Genomic DNA, 17,346 nt, shown 5'->3' on the forward strand with positions numbered 1-17,346 from the left:
ACTTTTATTTTTATTATCAGGTAACTTGCTCATGATTTGCAGGTAGCAACTTACAAATGAGGTAGCCTATTGCTTGCTATAATGGTAATGAAAAATATATTACTAGTAGGGCCTAGTAAAATATTTAGTGTTAACCTTACTCAGCACTGAAACCTGTCAAACTTCTCTCAAAGTCCTTCATCACATGAATTAAGATTAAAATAATTGAATTTCTAAACACCACAAAGTCAGACCTCAGCAACTTTTTTAATGTAAGATTGTTCTTAGGTCACATATCAATCAAATCATAACAACTGCAATGGTAGGCCTACTGTTTTTTAAATCATGTGTAGTAGGCCTAAGTGTAAATGTGTGTGTCTAAACATGCCTTAATGAGCTTACACTTTAATGAGCTGAATTTGAGCTTACAGTTCTTTCACCAACCTATGTGTTTTACATTAACTTACAAAATAGATACTTCAGCTTAGTCCTTAGATAGAGGAGGGTTGCTGCTTGCTCTGTTAATGTAAATTTCAAAATGTCCAGGGGAGAAATCCCCCCACACACACCCCGAAAAAAATTGCCTGATTGTGCCCCCTCTGAATTTTGCCTTGCATGACGCCCCTGGCTTCAACCATTTAACGTAGAAACTTTGTTCAAACTTTGTAACGTATAGGTCTTGAAAAGGACACTTGAGGAATGTGTTTTTCACTTTTGTAAACTTTATACTTTTTGAGATATTAATAAAAAACAAGCTTATTTTCCCCATAGACTTTGCATTGGTACTATGACATCACAATGGGCTAATTAACTTGATTTGCACGCACCTGTATCAACTTCCAGCTGCTCAACTAGGCCCCATCTAAAAGCCAGGTAAACAGATTGCACCTGTATCAACTGCTTTCTGCTCAACTAGGCCCCATCTAAAAGCCAGGTAAACAGATTGCACCTGTATCAACTTCCAGCTGCTCAACTAGGCCCCATCTAAAAGCCAGGTAAACAGATTGCACCTGTATCAACTGCTTTCTGCTCAACTAGGCCCCATCTAAAAGCCAGGTAAACAGATTGCACCTGTATCAACTTCCAGCTGCTCAACTAGGCCCCATCTAAAAGCCAGGTAAACAGATTGCACCTGTATCAACTGCTTTCTGCTCAACTAGGCCCCATCTAAAAGCCAGGTAAACAGATTGCACCTGTATCAACTTCCAGCTGCTCAACTAGGCCCCATCTAAAAGCCAGGTAAACAGATTGCACCTGTATCAACTTCCAGCTGCTCAACTAGGCCCCATCTAAAAGCCAGGTAAACAGATTGCACCTGTATCAACTTCCAGCTGCTCAACTAGGCCCCATCTAAAAGCCAGGTAAACAGATTGCACCTGTATCAACTGCTTTCTGCTCAACTAGGCCAACTCTCTCTGTGTATCTCAATTCTACAAGGATATAAGGCACATTCCATCCAACTTTCTATCAATTCATCCTCTTTAAACCATTCACTCATCCACCCATTAAACTATCCCATCAACATCCATTAAACAATCTGCCTATCAACATCCATTCAACTTTCTGTCTATCAACATACATTACACTATCTACATTTAACTTTTAAACTATATACTCTGTCTCAGGCTTTAAGCATACAATCTGGCTCTCTTGAGACTACAGATCCTGTTCAACTATTTCCTCTGCTCACTACTGTTTCAAAATAAATCTCCTCACTACAATAATTCACTATTAAATAATTTAACTATTTAAACTACTCAACTAACTGTTCAGCCATTTCAACTGTCAGTTGTTATCAACTATGACTCCAGTGAACTGTTTCCTCTGCCCACAACTGTTTCCAAATAAAAGTTTGTTTTGCATTTTATTTAATATACAGTATGTTTTGCATTTTCATGTACTGGTAATTTCCTCGAAATTACATTTTCTAGTTTCATTTAGGTGTCCAGTTTGAAACATAATGGACACATATAACATACATTACTGTTTTGATTCTGCCATATCAGGATATTTTGTTATGTCATACCACAAACTAGCCTTATAAAAGTTGTGAAGACCACATGTACATGGACATATACCTTCAACAAAAGCATCACACTTGATATAATATTTGTTTTAAATATGTTAGTCTTAAAGGTCTTTTTGCGAGTATTTAGTCATTTAGTCAGTAGGCCAGGCCAGGCCAGTCCATACTGTGTGAAATTAAAACACCACTGTTACAATTAGGCATAATGATACAAAATAAGTAAGGGATAATGTATAGAACGCCGGTCATTATTGGGAAAATAAGTCCTGACAGGGCGAACCGGACCCAGACGCGCAGCGGTGGGGTCTTGTTCCGCCCTGAAGGGACTTATTTATTTATTTAAGACTGTTATGCAGACGACACTTTACCTGTCTTTCCCACCTGATGACTCTAGTGTTTTCCACCGGATTTCTGCATGCCTTAAGGATATTTCAGCCTGGATCAAAGATCGGCACCTTCAGCTTAATCTGTCAAAAACTGAGTTTTTGGTGTTTTCAGCTAAAACAGCTATTCCCCAACAGATTAACATCCAGCTTGACTCAACTTCACTTTCCCCTCTTTTTCATTGCTTATTTTATTAGGCTATTTATTGAATTGACATTGTTGTTTATTATTGCTATTCTCCTTATTATAGTTTGACCAACATTCTAATCTGTTCCCTGTTATATTTTAAATATTATGTTGTTTTTTGTATTTTGTGTTTCGCTTTGGACAAAGGCGTCTGCAAAGTCCCATAACCATATAGAACTTTGGGAAATCCCATTCAAGTCAATGGAGCGTTCTACTTGCCTTGTGAAGAGCCGTGTAATAACTGCCATTTAATTGTGTGTCTGTATGCATGCATATGTAAATTCATTTGCCTACACTCAAGCCTGCTTTTGAACATACACAGGCCCTGATAGAAAGGAATGTAGCAACCTTTCCTTTTCAAGCCAATAGAGGGCGATCAATAACTGTTGAGACATAGTAATAGCCTATGCCACGTGATGAATAAGCAACTTTAGGCAATGACCGTTTTATTTTTACCTCTGGAAACTCGGGAAAACTTTCCTATACGAAACTAAAAGTGTTTTTTTGTTTTGTGAAAAATATCAGCAAGTAGCCAAATCCCCGATTTAACAGGTTATTTGAGACAAATGTAAAACTTTGCACTTTATTAGTCACTAAAGATAGTCGACCCATTTTGGAAGCCTATTCATCATCCATTAGGCTTTAACTACCAGCGTGACCCTTTTAGATGGCATTAGGCTACATATATTGTTTTTACCATAGGCTGCTGATCTTCACTATCGCTAGCCTACTTCAGAAAAGGAAAGGAAAAGCGAACATTTGCTAAATATTTTTGTGCTGCAAAGCAGCGAAGTTGGTACTACAAATAGTAGCCTGCTTGACTAGGCTACTATTTGACAGGTGTCAAACTCGAAGTTATGAGGACACTGCGGCGTTGGAAGAGCGAGCGAGTGGGAGAGAGAGAGAGAGAGCGCGCGCACCAAAAACGAGCGCCTCCTTACTTCGTGCACAAAGCTGCAAGACCGGTGATCGGATCTCGCCACACTCACAGCACCGACGGACTCGGACGAGGCAGGTAATACCTGACAATTACTATCAACTATTTGTTAAGGTGTACAATTACGCTGTTTCGAGCGTGTTAGTCCTAAATTTAATTACAAGTCACAGTGGAGTTGGGAGGCAGATGCTACTTATTGTTGTGACAGCCTATAGTAACCTAAGTCTGTCAGTTTTGTGTTAGTTATGAACATAAAATGTTCTAAGTTTATAATAGCTCATTCAAGCGGTAGGCTACAGTAGCCTATTCTGGGAACTTCTATGAAAGATATGAAACCAATTAAACGTAGTGGTGCGGGATGGTTTTCCTGAGGCTTTTGTGGGTTGCCACTCCACTCGCTGACAGGTGTGGGCTACTGGTATTACTATTGCCAAGCGAAACAGTTCCACAATCATTTATGACCTTCAAAAATAGTTATTTTGATTGTCATTTAAACATTTTGATAAAAATTAAATTACCAAAATGCCTGACATGTTACAACTGTAAGGCTGTGGATCTTCAGGTGCGTGACTCACAGACTTAAATATCGGAATATCAGATGCGCTAACTATCTCAGGTAGCTTCGGTAACGACAACGCCTGCTGCGCAGCGTGCTGGGTGCCGTTATTTATTCATGTGTCACCTGAATAGACTCCAGTCAGAGCTCTAGTTTGCGCCACGACTCCTGAGCTGAACTGTTGAGAGAGGGATCTTTTGGGCGAGCTGTTTGTCAGGAAACCAGTACGAATTTATCCTCCACAATGCTGCTTCCTGTCTAATTGAAAAATTTCTTTGACAACTAAATACAAATTTACAAGGTAAAACCAAGATAGGCTATAGATAATCTTTTGTAAAATTGCGCAGGGAGGCAGTTGGATGTGCCATTTCAGGTAGCCTACTGTATTGTGATCAAAGCGGCAAAACCCTGTGTATGTTTATGATTCCCTTTACTACATTCACGTTTAAAATGAAGCCTAAAAATGGATTGAATGAATTTATCGTTAATGTGTGGTACTACTGATCATCTCTCGGCTGTGGCCTTGTCTCTATGTCCTTTCTGGGACTGATTAAATAGCACCTGAAGTCAATAACTGCAGAGTACATCACAAGGAGTGCTGCCCTGTCACAGAATCAGTCTCAAAGGAGCAGTAGGATTATGTCAGTAGATTATTTGGCCATTAAAATGTGTTATTGATGTGTGAAAGTTGAGTGCTTCCCTTTTTTTCTTTCCCATCTTACCCTTAATGGAGTGCAGACAAGGCTAGCAAATTATATGTCTAGTATGTAGTCCATTTTCCCTTCTCTAGTCAGTCATGATCATTGAGTCACACAACCTGTAAAGCATGTGTCTCAGTCACTGGTTGTTTTATTACTGGATGGCTTTAAAGAGTAGACTACATCAGTGTAGAACTGTTAGGAAAATGCATTTTTAAGCTGGTGTCACCAGCATGGAGTGCACACTTGCTTGTGAGGTTGTGTCTGCAGGGCTGGGAGAAAGTCTCAACTAACAGGTACAAGGCATGCTGTGTGTTGGCAGGTCGCAACCCCAGAGGCTTTATTCTTTACTCCTTCCATTCATCATAATGCCCCAAGGCTTGATTCTTTTTCTCTGCTCTAGTGGGGTTTTTTGCCTCAAAGGGCAAACTTGGATTTAAGAACAGCTAGAGTGAGTGAAATCAAGCAATGTTTGCAAAATGAGAATGAAGGCTTGCGAGGTGGACTGTCAGAGGCACAAAGCTCAGGAGGCATGCGCATTGCCTCTGCCCAGTTATTGTTGAGACACCAGAGGGCATTGCGTCCATGGATATAAAGTGATCTGTTTTTTCTCATGTTAATATTTTTTCAACCCATTTTGAGTGATTCACAACGTACACTGTAGATATATCAAATAATTGAATCACCAGATTATTTTTCAAGAACAAAACAGATATAGGAGTTCATCCAGGCTCTATTTGTCCCTGCGGGCCTGACGGAACGGTTTTACTGGATGATCGGTGGGATTATTTGATGCCTCAAGTTTTGGAATTTGTGGCTATAGATGGTACAGAACATATTCTGTTCTCTGGTCTCCTCCAAAAATAAATGTTAGGGTTGTCAAGCCATCAAAACAAAGTGACCTTTTGTGAGATTTTGTTCAGTCTCTTTAGCATTGGATATGTGGCTGTCATAATGGCCATCGGCCATCCTTTGAGAACATAATGTCATGCTTCTAAGACTGCAGCACTGGAGTTGAGCTTTTGTGTGTGTGTGTGTGTGTGTGTGTGTGTGTGTGTGTGTGTGTATGTGTGTGTGTGAAAAAACACCTTTGGAAATGAAGGAGCTCTATATGCATGGCTCTTTGAGTGACAGCTTCAAATGAAAACCAATATCAGAGTAGGAGGAATGGATCGCAGATATGGTGACAGACTCCAATGTAGGCCTACTGTCTTTAGAGAGAGACAGCTGGGGAGAAGGCTGAGTGTAGACTGTGACAGTCATGCATGGTAATGGGGATGAAGGGACGGATGAGAGAAAAAGAAAAATGGGGAGAATGTGAAATGAATGTGCAACATTACTAACTTATCTAATTGTAATGGATGTGTTTTGGGATACACCACAATGGGACTAGTCTTTTCCCATGCCTCTGCTTTTTGCCTCTCTGTCTCTCTCTCTCCTTCCCTCTCCCTTTTTGTCCATATTCTCTATCCCCCTCACCTTACTGTTATTTTCTCCAGAATCTTCATTGCTGTGTGGCGTACTCCCCTCTATGTCTTCCTCTTCCCATACATCTCTTTTCTCTCTCTCTCTCTCTCTCTCTCCCCCTTCAGTTCAGTTTCTTTCTCCTTCTATCTCTCGCTCTGTTTACCTCTCTCTTGTCTCCCATCAGATGGGTGGACAGCAGTGATGGTCATTCTGTTGTATGATTTGCTGGGTGAATCTGTCTGCTTGCCCCCCTTCGTTCTCCTCTCAGCCACCCCCAAATTACTCTGTCTCCCTCTTGCTCCACCTTCCCTCTCTCTCTCTCTCTCTCTCTCTCTCTCTCTCTCTCTCTCTCTCTCTATCTCTCTCTCTCTCTCCTGTTCTGCCTGACTGCTCAACCTGATTTAATGACCTCAAACAGATGGGCTGAAGAAGAACAGAGAGAGAGAGAGAGAGAGGGAGAGAGCAAGATAAAAGGAGAGAGAGAGAGAGAACACGCTACACATTTGTCATATGTGGGGTCTGCTATAATTGCATTGGCCAAAGTATCTAACAAATATTTGTTACACAGAGGTTTGTGAAATCACGCAGAGACAGACAAACAGACAGAAAAAGAGTTAGCAGTAGCAAAAACACCCACCATCATCTCCAAAGAGACAGCTGTCTAGCATAACACCCTGGGAATACGGCTGATATGTGAGCCACATATTTCTGTAAAAAAATATAACTCTGTGACTCCCTTTACTTTTGCAAAGCTCCATTTGGAATCAATGTAATGTGTTTGCTTAATATTCAACTCAGCTATAAAACCGTTAGTTCTATGACAGTCTATATGAGACTGTCTGTCGTAATAGCACCAACAACAATAATGATCGCACAGCTAATTTTCTCTCACTTAAATTTCCCTGCGTATGTGTAATCTATGATTGAGTTTTGATCGTTTACTGTGACAAAAGGACTAGAATCGGTCATTATGAAAATGCAGCATTTATGTAAAATAATCAGAGTTAAATTGAAAAATGTAATAGGGAGAGGGTTATGAGGAGAGAGTTATAGTCTGCATGAGGCAGCATCTTACAGTATTTCCAAGAAGACTGGCCTGGGATGTGGAATTCAGCCTCTATCATCCTGCCTGTTTGTTCCCTGTGAAGCTGCTAATCAGTGACAGATGTGGGGGTTTGGTGCCAAGGAACATCTGTAACGAGCTGTGGGTCCTTAGGTAATGTGGTGGATTCACATTGACAGTGGAGAGGGCACTCCAAATTCAGCCCCAGCAATGAATTTCCGTTCTTTACTGGTCAGTTTTTCAGAGTGCCCAAATCCTGATTTTTTGTTTGGCCACAGTGCCACGTGACAGTGCATGGCAAAATGAGGTCCATCAGCCCACTCAGTGGGACCAGCTTGGCATTAGTCTCATTTGCTGTTGGAATTCCAGTGCTGACTTCTGTGTGTGGGGGGGACTTAAGAAGCTTCAGCTCAAAGCAGTGCACATGAAAGCCTGGTCGCTAACACTAGAGATTGATGAGCAACAGGCTCATGGCTTTTTAAGGTCCTGTGAGAGTCAAAGACGCCATTGTCGGTGAAAACCAGCATCTATGTTTCCCATGTTTATTTGTTTGTTTGCTTGCTTGTTTGTTTGTTTGTTTGTTTGTTTGCTTGGAGATGCAGGTGCAGTTTGATGCAGATGAGGTGCCAGAGTGTTGTTTAATCTTTGTCATCTACCAAGGGCACTCTCTTTGTCTCACTTATGTGTTGCTAGTCACATAACTGAAGGACTTTGGTTTTATTCATTCGTTTGGCTTTTGTTTTTCCCAGGCTGACAGCAGGGGGTCACCAGGGGGTGTTGTCCTGTGTGATTTTCATTTTGAAATAAGCAGACTTTTGAAACTCAGTTGGACAAACTCAACTTTTCCTGCCCAGAGCCAGTGATGTGGCCCAAACGCTCTTGCTCTAGTATGCATCCCTAGTAATGTTGGATGAACAGCAGCAGCAAAATCTCAACCTTAAAGATAGCACAGAGTACAATATATTCAGGGATATGATGGCAGAACCACAGATAAAGATGCCTAAAGGCAATGACCACTTAAAGGATGTGGCCTAAGGAGGAGAAAGTGGACAGTGGAGATGAGAGACAGAGTTGAGAAGGAACAGGCACAGAGTGGAGAGGCAGCTGGACGCCCTCTGTTGTTCGCGCATAACTCAAACTTGGAGGTGGATTTACGGGCTTCAATTACAGTCTCCGCCATAAATAATCTCACTGAAGGCAACGATAATGCCCATTCAGTGTTAGCTTTGTGCCGTGACAAATCCTTGTTGTTGGTATTTATGTGTGGAACGTTGCCCCGGAGAGAGAGAGAGAGCGAGAGAGAGAGAGGAAGAGCGGATAAGGGAGAGAGGGAGACAGAGGAAGAAGGTGGTGAGGGACCAAGGCTGACAGCAGCTGATTTGTAGGGAAGCTGAGCATTTGTCAGCGGAAGAGTCCAGAGAGAGTGTTGGACAGCATGTTCTGCTGATCTACCCTCCTCACCAATGGGGACAGTCATCACCTGCAAACTCTTTGTGCTGCACAGCCAATCAGTAAAAGCAAGTTGCATTGCTTAATTGCAAGAACATGTTCATAGGGCTGCAGTTTCATCATTAAGGTGATGAATAGCAGAGAGGTTTCTATGGCACATTTAACTCAAATTCATGCCTTAATCAGAGCTTGTATCACTAGATGAATCTCCATTAGCTGGTTTTGTTAAAATGTTGTCCATTGTAGTCACACATGTGAGGAAGGAGCTGTAACAGTGGTTGGATTTAAAGGCGGTCAATAATCCTGCATGTTGCCCTAATTCTCTCAGAAAAAATTGACCTTTTCCATCTGGGGGTTTTGTCAGGTTGCTGTCAGACAGGTGAAAGTCCTGAGCAGGATTAAAGAAGCTGGAAAGGATCTGGAGAGAGAAGGAGAGAGAGAGAGGGAGAGAAAGGGAGGGGAGAGAGAGAATGAGAAGATGACAGAAAGAGAATGACTGACTGAAGTAAAAAGGAGAAGGAGAGCCAGACTCAGAATTGGTGAAGGTGAAAGTGCAACAAAACTTCCCGGAGACAAGAGAACTTTCTGACAAAAAGAACCAGACTCGTACATTTGGTACAGGACTTCATCTCTGTGCTGGACAAATATATTTCCCTACCCCCGGAGGACACTCTATTTGCCCTCCTCTCATGTCAAACGGAATCAGATACTTCCGGGACTTGTTTGACCACCACCCAGAGCACCATCCTCACCCTTTCTCTGTATGAATCATTTATCTGTGGATGTAGCCAGTCTGTTTATTGCCTTCAGTAGTAGGAAACCCAGGAGAGGGAGAGAGGTGGTGGTGGTGGTGGTGGTGGTAGGGGGAATATAAGGGGTCTGAAGCCTGTGATCCCAGTCTCTAATTGAGGGCCTTTGGTCCAGTGACTCGGTGCTGGTGGAGGATACAGATGTTGCTGCTGTGTGAGGTTAAAGGAGGGGATGCTGATGAGAGACAGAGAGATGAATGAGGCTCCTCAGGCTATCTGCTGCCCTCTGGTCTCCCCTGTCTTTGTTTATGTTGGGCGATGCACGCCGCACACACACACACACACGCACACACACACACACACACACACACACACACACACACACACACACACACGCCATGCACTCCTGGCTCATTCTGGCTCAGAGAGAGAGAGTGAGAGAGAGGTTAAAGGAGAATTACGGTGTGATATTGACCTAAAGTGTGTTGAAACATGATACCGAGTGTGAACGTATGTCTCAGCCCATCTCGGCTTGTCCCCTACCAATGAATCACACCGGAATTCTCCTTTAAGTAAGAGATGGAGGGTTAGAGAAAGAGGATTACTGTAGTTGAGAGTGAGAAGGAGATATTTTGTGGGACTAGCTACTGAATTATTTTTAGGTCTATACCATCTTGATTATATACACATTGTGTATTTAAGTGTGTGTGTGTGTGTGTGTTTATATATGAGGGTGCTGGTTAGTGAGGCTAGAGAGAGGGAAACGTTCAGAAAATGTGTCTCTTCATGTGTGAGGGTTCGTGATCTGTGGAAAGCACTGAAATGCTCTTCTGTGGCTGTTTGCTGTTTGTCAAATGGCCAGCCATTTCTCGCAGCCTGATGGGTCTATAGCCTGCCCAGAGCTATCCAGCCGACAGAGAGCATTGCTCCCCAACTCCAATTCTGTCAGTTGCCTTTTTTTGTGTAAAATGATTGTACAAACAAAAAGAAAGAACCCGATGGAGAAGAGACTCTCTCTCTCTCTCTCTCTCTTCAACCTTTCTCTCATCCACTAGCCTGGCAGCCAGCGTATTGATCCATGTCTTTTTGACTACACGGCTGCTTTGGCACAAACACTTGTTCTACAAACTAAAAACACAACCCACACCATGTATTTGTGCAGATGGAGACTTTTAGGCTGCTATCATTATAATGAAGTGTCAATAGGGAAAGACAGGTTATCCATTCTCCATTAAGTTTTCTGTATTAAATACTCTTGACTGAGCTGAGTTGTAGCCATTTTGTCACTGCTTTCTCAAATGTCCTGAGGGAGTGGTGTGATGGCAGGGGCGGAGTGGGGCACTAAAATCCACCGGGAAAATTCTGACGGCACCGGCCCCCCCTCCCAACCCCCCCAAACATGCACACACAATAGCACAAACAAACTAGAAAATGTGATTTCGAGGAAATTACCAGTGCATGAAAATATAAACCTACTGTATATTAACATAAAATGCCAAACAAACTTTTATTTGGAAACAGTTGGCAGGAGTCATAGTTGATAACAACTGATAGTTGAAATGGCTGAACAGTTAAATAGTTGAGTAGTTTAAATAGTTCAATTATTTAATAGTGAATTTTTGTAGTGAGGACATTTATTTTGAAACAGTTGTGGGCAGAGGAAATAGTAGTCTTAAGACAGCCAGATTGTATGCTTAAAGCCTGAGACAGAGTATATAGTTTAAAAGTTAAATGTAGATAGTGTAATGGATGTTGATAGACAGAAAGTTGAATGGATGTTGATAGGCAGATTGTTTAATGGATTTTGATGGATAGTTTAATGGGTGGATGAGTGAATGGTTTGAAGAGGATGAATGGATAGAAAGTTGGATGGAATGTGCCTTATATCCTTGTAGAATGGAGAGACACATAGAGAGTTGGCCTAGTTAAGCAGAAAGCAGTTGATACAGGTGCAATCAGTTTAACTGGCCCTTTGATGGGTCCTAATAGTGAGCAGCTGGAAGTTGATACAGGTGCAAATCAAGTTAATTAGTCCATTGTGATGTCATAGTGCTAATGCAAAGTCTATGGGGGAAAATACGCTTGTTTTTTATTAATATCTCAAAAAGTATAAAGTTTACAAAAGTGAAAAATACATTCCCCACGTGTCCTTTTCAAGACCTACGTTACAAAGTTTGAACGAAGTTTCTACGTTAAACGGTTAAAGCTGAATTAGACGCAGACATTTGGTGGGAAGAATAAGAAGAAGAAGAAGAAGAAGAAGAAGAAGACGACTTCGGATAACAGAACAGTACATTTTTATGCACTGTAATAATAATAATAATAATAATAATAATAATAATAATAATAAGAAGAAGAAGAAGAAGACTTCGGATAACAGAACAGTGCATTTCCATGCACTGTAAATATATAGTGCTAATGCAATACAACAAGCCAATCAACCACAAACCAGGCACTTTCAATAAATGTGTAAGGAACTAGATATGCAACAGTGCATAAAACAGTGTATAAAAACAGCTTTGTGGGTGGATGGAAATTTCAAGCATCATGCAAGGACATATCTGGGTATCATAGCACTCCAATAGTTGCCTGTATAATTTTAAAAAAGGCCTAGCCTACAGACAATGTCAACCTAATAACAGAGGTAATTAAATAATTGAAAAAACCAGGCACTTTGAATAGGTTTGTACGAGAACGATTAAAGTAGGCCTATATAGGCTTACATATAGACAGTTCCAACGAGTTCCACAAACATTTTATCAGCCTGAGTGGCCCACTAATTAGTCATTAGGCTAGGCCTAGGCTACATATCAACATAAGACTAGCTTGTGCCAGTTCCAATGACGTCAATGCTTTAGATCCGCTAACCTTTCTCTTTGCCTTCCATCCATATGTAAAACAGAAAGCAACCACGCAAATCCGTCGACTGTCAAAACTCCTGTAGTTTTCCATGAACTTGATCGTTTGTAGGGTCATGCCATTAGACGAGGGGCCGCTCATTTATCCCCCTACATTTCTGTAAATAGACTTGACCTGCAATCGGTTCATTGGATAAACCAGAAACACATTCCCCATTCCCAGGAGGCTTTGCTCCATTCTAGCCTAGGCTTACGTTAATTTAAGTACAAACAAACAAATTAAATTGTCATTTTTTTATTTGTGATGAAAGTTCTGTAACGCCTGAATAAGACAAAAATGAATTAAGACAAAAAAATTAAGGCTAGCCTACACAAAAATCAGCATGGGAGAGATGAGTGTGCAGGGTAACCATGAATGACATATAGACAGTGAGCGAGTGGTATAAATATTGGTTGGACTTCCCAAATGTTTAAATGTAGATCTCGGAGATTTTCGCGGAAAATTCTTAATGCATCTATCAGGTCGATGGACTCACGGCCGCGATAAAAGCTCTATGGGCCGGCCCGCACCGCGCAGTCTCATCGTCCGGCCCACCGGGAAAACTCCCGATCGTCCCGATTGCCACTCCGCCCCTGTGTGATGGTATCTACTTTGAGCCTCCTCCACACTCTCAGGGCCAGATGTACGTACATTTGCGAACGTAGCGTTATCAGCGTCATGGACACACCTAAGATTGCGAACGCTGTCAGACCCAAGTTTCCGTCTTATTTATCAATTGTTCAATCCTTAGTGTAAACTGCCCCTTTCTCTGCCTTTCTCCGCCCATAAACGCAATTTACGAACGTCCACAACTGAATGGCAGCGCCTACATACAAGCGCCGTTGAATGAAGTTAACTGATGACAACATTAAAAAGAATCAAACGTTTAGCGATCATGAAATAATACCATACATGATAAGATGTAAACAAGCAGGGAGATAATAAAGATCAGTAGTTCTACTCAAACTACTTGTCACGTAGGCTATGGAAGATTGGTTAAATCTAGCAAGTAGGAAAGTTTAAAGGCACACTATGCAGGTTTTTTAGCTTAATATGCAAGTTTTTTAGCTTAATTTACCTTCATTTAACAGCTTCAGAGTCTTTAGAATGGTTATATGACTTTTTTCGGGTTGAATGGTGGCCGTCTCGCTTCCCCCTAGCACCTGTGAGCAGAAAAACCACCCTTGCAACTGTGGGCCAGCGGGCCGACGGCCTCAGTGTCAGGAAGTATAACTAGTGTAACGAATTGCTTTACTGCATTCAAATACACATACACGCCAGGCACCGGCTAGAAAAAGGCAGCAATGGAGTTTCTCAGACATTCGTCATGACAGAGCCAGCGAAAAAAAAGCAAAAACCGAGAAAACAGTAAAGAAATTGCCAATACTGCATAGTTTACCTTTAAGTGAATGACGTGAAAATGAAAGTAAGACATTCGAAAGGCCAACGAAAGTTAAGGTTGCTTTTGGTAGTACAAATACTTTCACCACAAAATAGCGATTCTGTTGTCTTTGAACTGCAATTTGGATTAACACCTGCTTTTACAAGGCGGAAGTATTTAGGCGCAGAATAGACGTGCGCTTTCAGGAGCAGTCTTTGTACATACCGCGGAATACATAATTAGGCGCTATTTACTCTTCCCCTCCCATCTTTTTACGCTGAACTCCCACTTTCCCCTGGATCCTCCCATGAATGCATATGCATGACATGACAAACGCAATCTGCCACTTTCAGCTCCCCGCGACAGGCAGTTTATGCTTTTACATCATTAAGCCTGTTTGTACATACCTCGCAATGATTTTACACGCATTATTGGCTAAAACAAATACGCCTGAAGTGGGCGCAAAAGCGTTAGTACATCTGGCCCTCAGTGTCTTATCTTCAAAAAGTAACTTTTTGCTGTGTCTGTGCTTTTGTCTTTGTGTTTTGCTCTTTATAGGCATACCTCTATGGTTTGCTTATATAGCCTAACAGGTGCACTTGTTATTCCCATGGGGTGTAGTTGTCTCTTGTCAGATTGGTGGAATACATTTGGAGCGGTTCAGTCGTGGGTCAGCCACGCGAGGCAGCCGGCTTCTGCATCGTCGTGTTGTTGCCGTGCCAGTGTCCCCTAACACACGGTGATCTGTATACAAGCACACTGCGGCTAACCAATCAGGGAGTCTCTGGGAGGGGTGCTGGAGGATTTTGTTTTTTTGGACAGAAAAGAGGAGGGGGACTTAGGTGTGTGTGTGTGTGCGTGTGTGTGTGTGTGTGTGTGTGTGTGTGGGAGAGAGAGAGAGAGAAAGAAAGTGAAAAAGAGAGAGAAAGGGACAGAGAGAGAGAGCGAGAGAGAGACAGAGAGAGAGAGAGAGAGAGAGCGAGAGGGGTGGTTGGGGATTTGAGAGGGCATGGGGTGAGCTGGAGCGATGGTGACAGGCTAAGTTGTGTGTGTTGATACACTCCCCCATCCTGTCTCAGTAATTATCATCTCCCCAGGTTCTTTGCCAGCTTCTGCAGCACTCCTAGTACACAAACACAAACACATACAGTACACACACACAAACACAAAACACACACAGACACACACACACACACAAACACAAACACAAACACAAAACACACACAGACACACCCACACACAAACACAAACACAAACACAAGCGCACACGCACACGCGCACGCACGCACGCACAGACACATACACACGCACACGCACACGCACACGCAAACACACACACATACGCACACGCACACACACATGCACACGCACACGCACACACGCACCCGCACACACACACACACACACACACACACACACACACACACACACACACACACACACACACACACACACACCTCTCTCTCTCTCTCTCTCTGTGTTTTCATATTCATTTCTGCTGTTGACATCACTCATATGTTTGAGCATTGGGTTTGACGTCACTTATATGTTTGAGCTTTGAGTTTGCATTCAGGGGGTGTTTAGGTGCATGGGGTATACACTTGCAGTGTTTGTTTTTGTGAGTGTATGCATGTGTTTTTGCTCACTCTTGTCTATTTGTATGTGAACGTGTTTATGGGAGTGTGTGTGCGTGTTGGTGTGTTGTTGTTGTTGTTTGTTGTTACCCCCTAGCTTTGCCTTTGGCCCTGGGTGTCCCATTAAATTGAGTTCACACAGATCCAGGGACTCTGCACCTGCAGTGGAGCGGATTATCCAGATTTGACATAATGGCCTGGTGCAGATAGCACTCTCTACATAACATCAGCAAATTGGCACAGTGCTGGGACTCGCGGGCCAGCCACTGAGAATACCAGCACTTCACTCGATATCACACTGAACTGTTTCCAGTGGCTTATCTGCTTGCTGGACACGGCGGTGCAGTTCTAAACCTTTTTTTTTTGTTGTGCATAGGTTTGGGTTGAATGCCCAGGTAGGAGTAGGAGCCCTAGGTCCTGGAATGAATTCAACCTAGCCCTCGTGCAAGTCCGATAGCACTCCTGACTGCCATATTTGATGTGACCACACTAGTTGAAATTTGCTGGATCATGGTGGTTAAATAGAAAGAGCTGCTCCCTTGCTCAAAGATTATCATAACTTTCCCTCGAGCTACAGCACATGCTTTTGATGTCAGTGATGTTATCTGTCAAATATCAAACTTTGGTGCCCACAAAGTACAAGCATCTGCCATTATTATCTTCAGTACTTGTCTTTGTAAAAATATCAGGGCACATTTTTAGGCTGCATGAAATATATTGAATGACAATAGATGGCTTAGCCTTTGGTCAGATATTAAATGTCTCGGATCAAAGGATGCAGCCATGGCCTTTAACACTGGAAGGCACCCAAATTGAATTCTTCTTCTCTTTTTGAGTTTTAATGGGCTTAGTTGTCTTCTCTCCATCCCTCATGATGACTACGGGTCACCCGTTGCGTTTGCTTCACGAACTTTTAGTCGCTGACAGGGCTCTACACTAACATTTTTTTTCAGGAGCACTTGTGCGCCCAAGTTAAAAAATTTAGGAGCACAGACAAAAATTTGGGCGCACAGTCAGTTCTGTACTTAACTTACACATAATCTAACATTATACTGCAGCTAACAGTTAAAACATGCCAGTGCACCAATTGCGAATATTAAGAATGACTGACAACATTTAGGCTACAGGAAACAGGATCAGGAAGATCAGTGCCTACTTTATTTTCAGTCTGTTCTATTATCCTACATTTTGTTAATGTAAAATAATATAATACCATATTTGCATTTAGCCTGTAAATCAAGTATCCTGCCAAATGTAGGCTAATTTATTTATTTGTGAATCCATCTATAGCTAAATCAAATATGCCCATGGTGACCCATCTGACTGCATACTGCCTAATACTACTACTAAAACAGTACATTTTCTCTTCAACAAAACCCAACATAGGCTAATCAAGGATATATGTTTCATACTTTTAGTTTTTATTTGAAATATCTGCATTGATGGGGAAAGTAGGCAAACGTTAGGCCTACTTTCGTTTTGCACTTCAGCTTGTATTCGGTGTAAACAAACAAGCATGCGTGGAAGCCTGGAGTTGTAGCGTTCTACCTTTGAATAAAATGGGAGTATTACGGGAGGCTACTTTTGTGCCGGTTCGCTACAGCTATATTTTGCATATTGCAGCCAATACGTCAACTGGGCTAAAAGGCATGTTAGGTTACCTTTCCTTCTCTCACTGCATTCTCAGAATCTCATCCTGTTCCTCCTATATCCAATGAATTTCGGTGGATAGAAGAACTCATTTCTTCAATCTTTGCATCTTGGCTGGCTAGTCTAACTTTCCGCTTTTTCCTCGCGCTCTTGGATTTGATAGAAGCGACTACTAGCGAGTCACAACGCGAAACTGCTAACGTTGATGGGAGGTGTAGTTTTTATGCTGAATTTGCGGCGTGATTCCATGGTTTGCACCAGTAATGTTTCTCGATGTTGCGGTGTATTT

General features: G+C 42.1%; 1 protein-coding gene across 1 annotated transcript in view; it reads left to right on the top strand.

Moving 5' to 3' along the window:
* Nucleotides 1–3,533: 3,533 nt before the first annotated feature.
* LOC125311268 (cadherin-23-like) overlaps nucleotides 3,534–17,346 on the top strand; it is a 123,449-nt gene continuing 109,636 nt past the window's right edge. The window contains exon 1 of the mRNA XM_048269164.1: nucleotides 3,534–3,590. The gene's annotated coding sequence lies outside the window, so the exon portion shown is untranslated. The remainder of the gene's footprint in view (nucleotides 3,591–17,346) is intronic.

The sequence above is a fragment of the Alosa alosa genome, chromosome 18, assembly GCF_017589495.1.
Source record: "Alosa alosa isolate M-15738 ecotype Scorff River chromosome 18, AALO_Geno_1.1, whole genome shotgun sequence".
NCBI lineage: Eukaryota > Metazoa > Chordata > Actinopteri > Clupeiformes > Clupeidae > Alosa > Alosa alosa.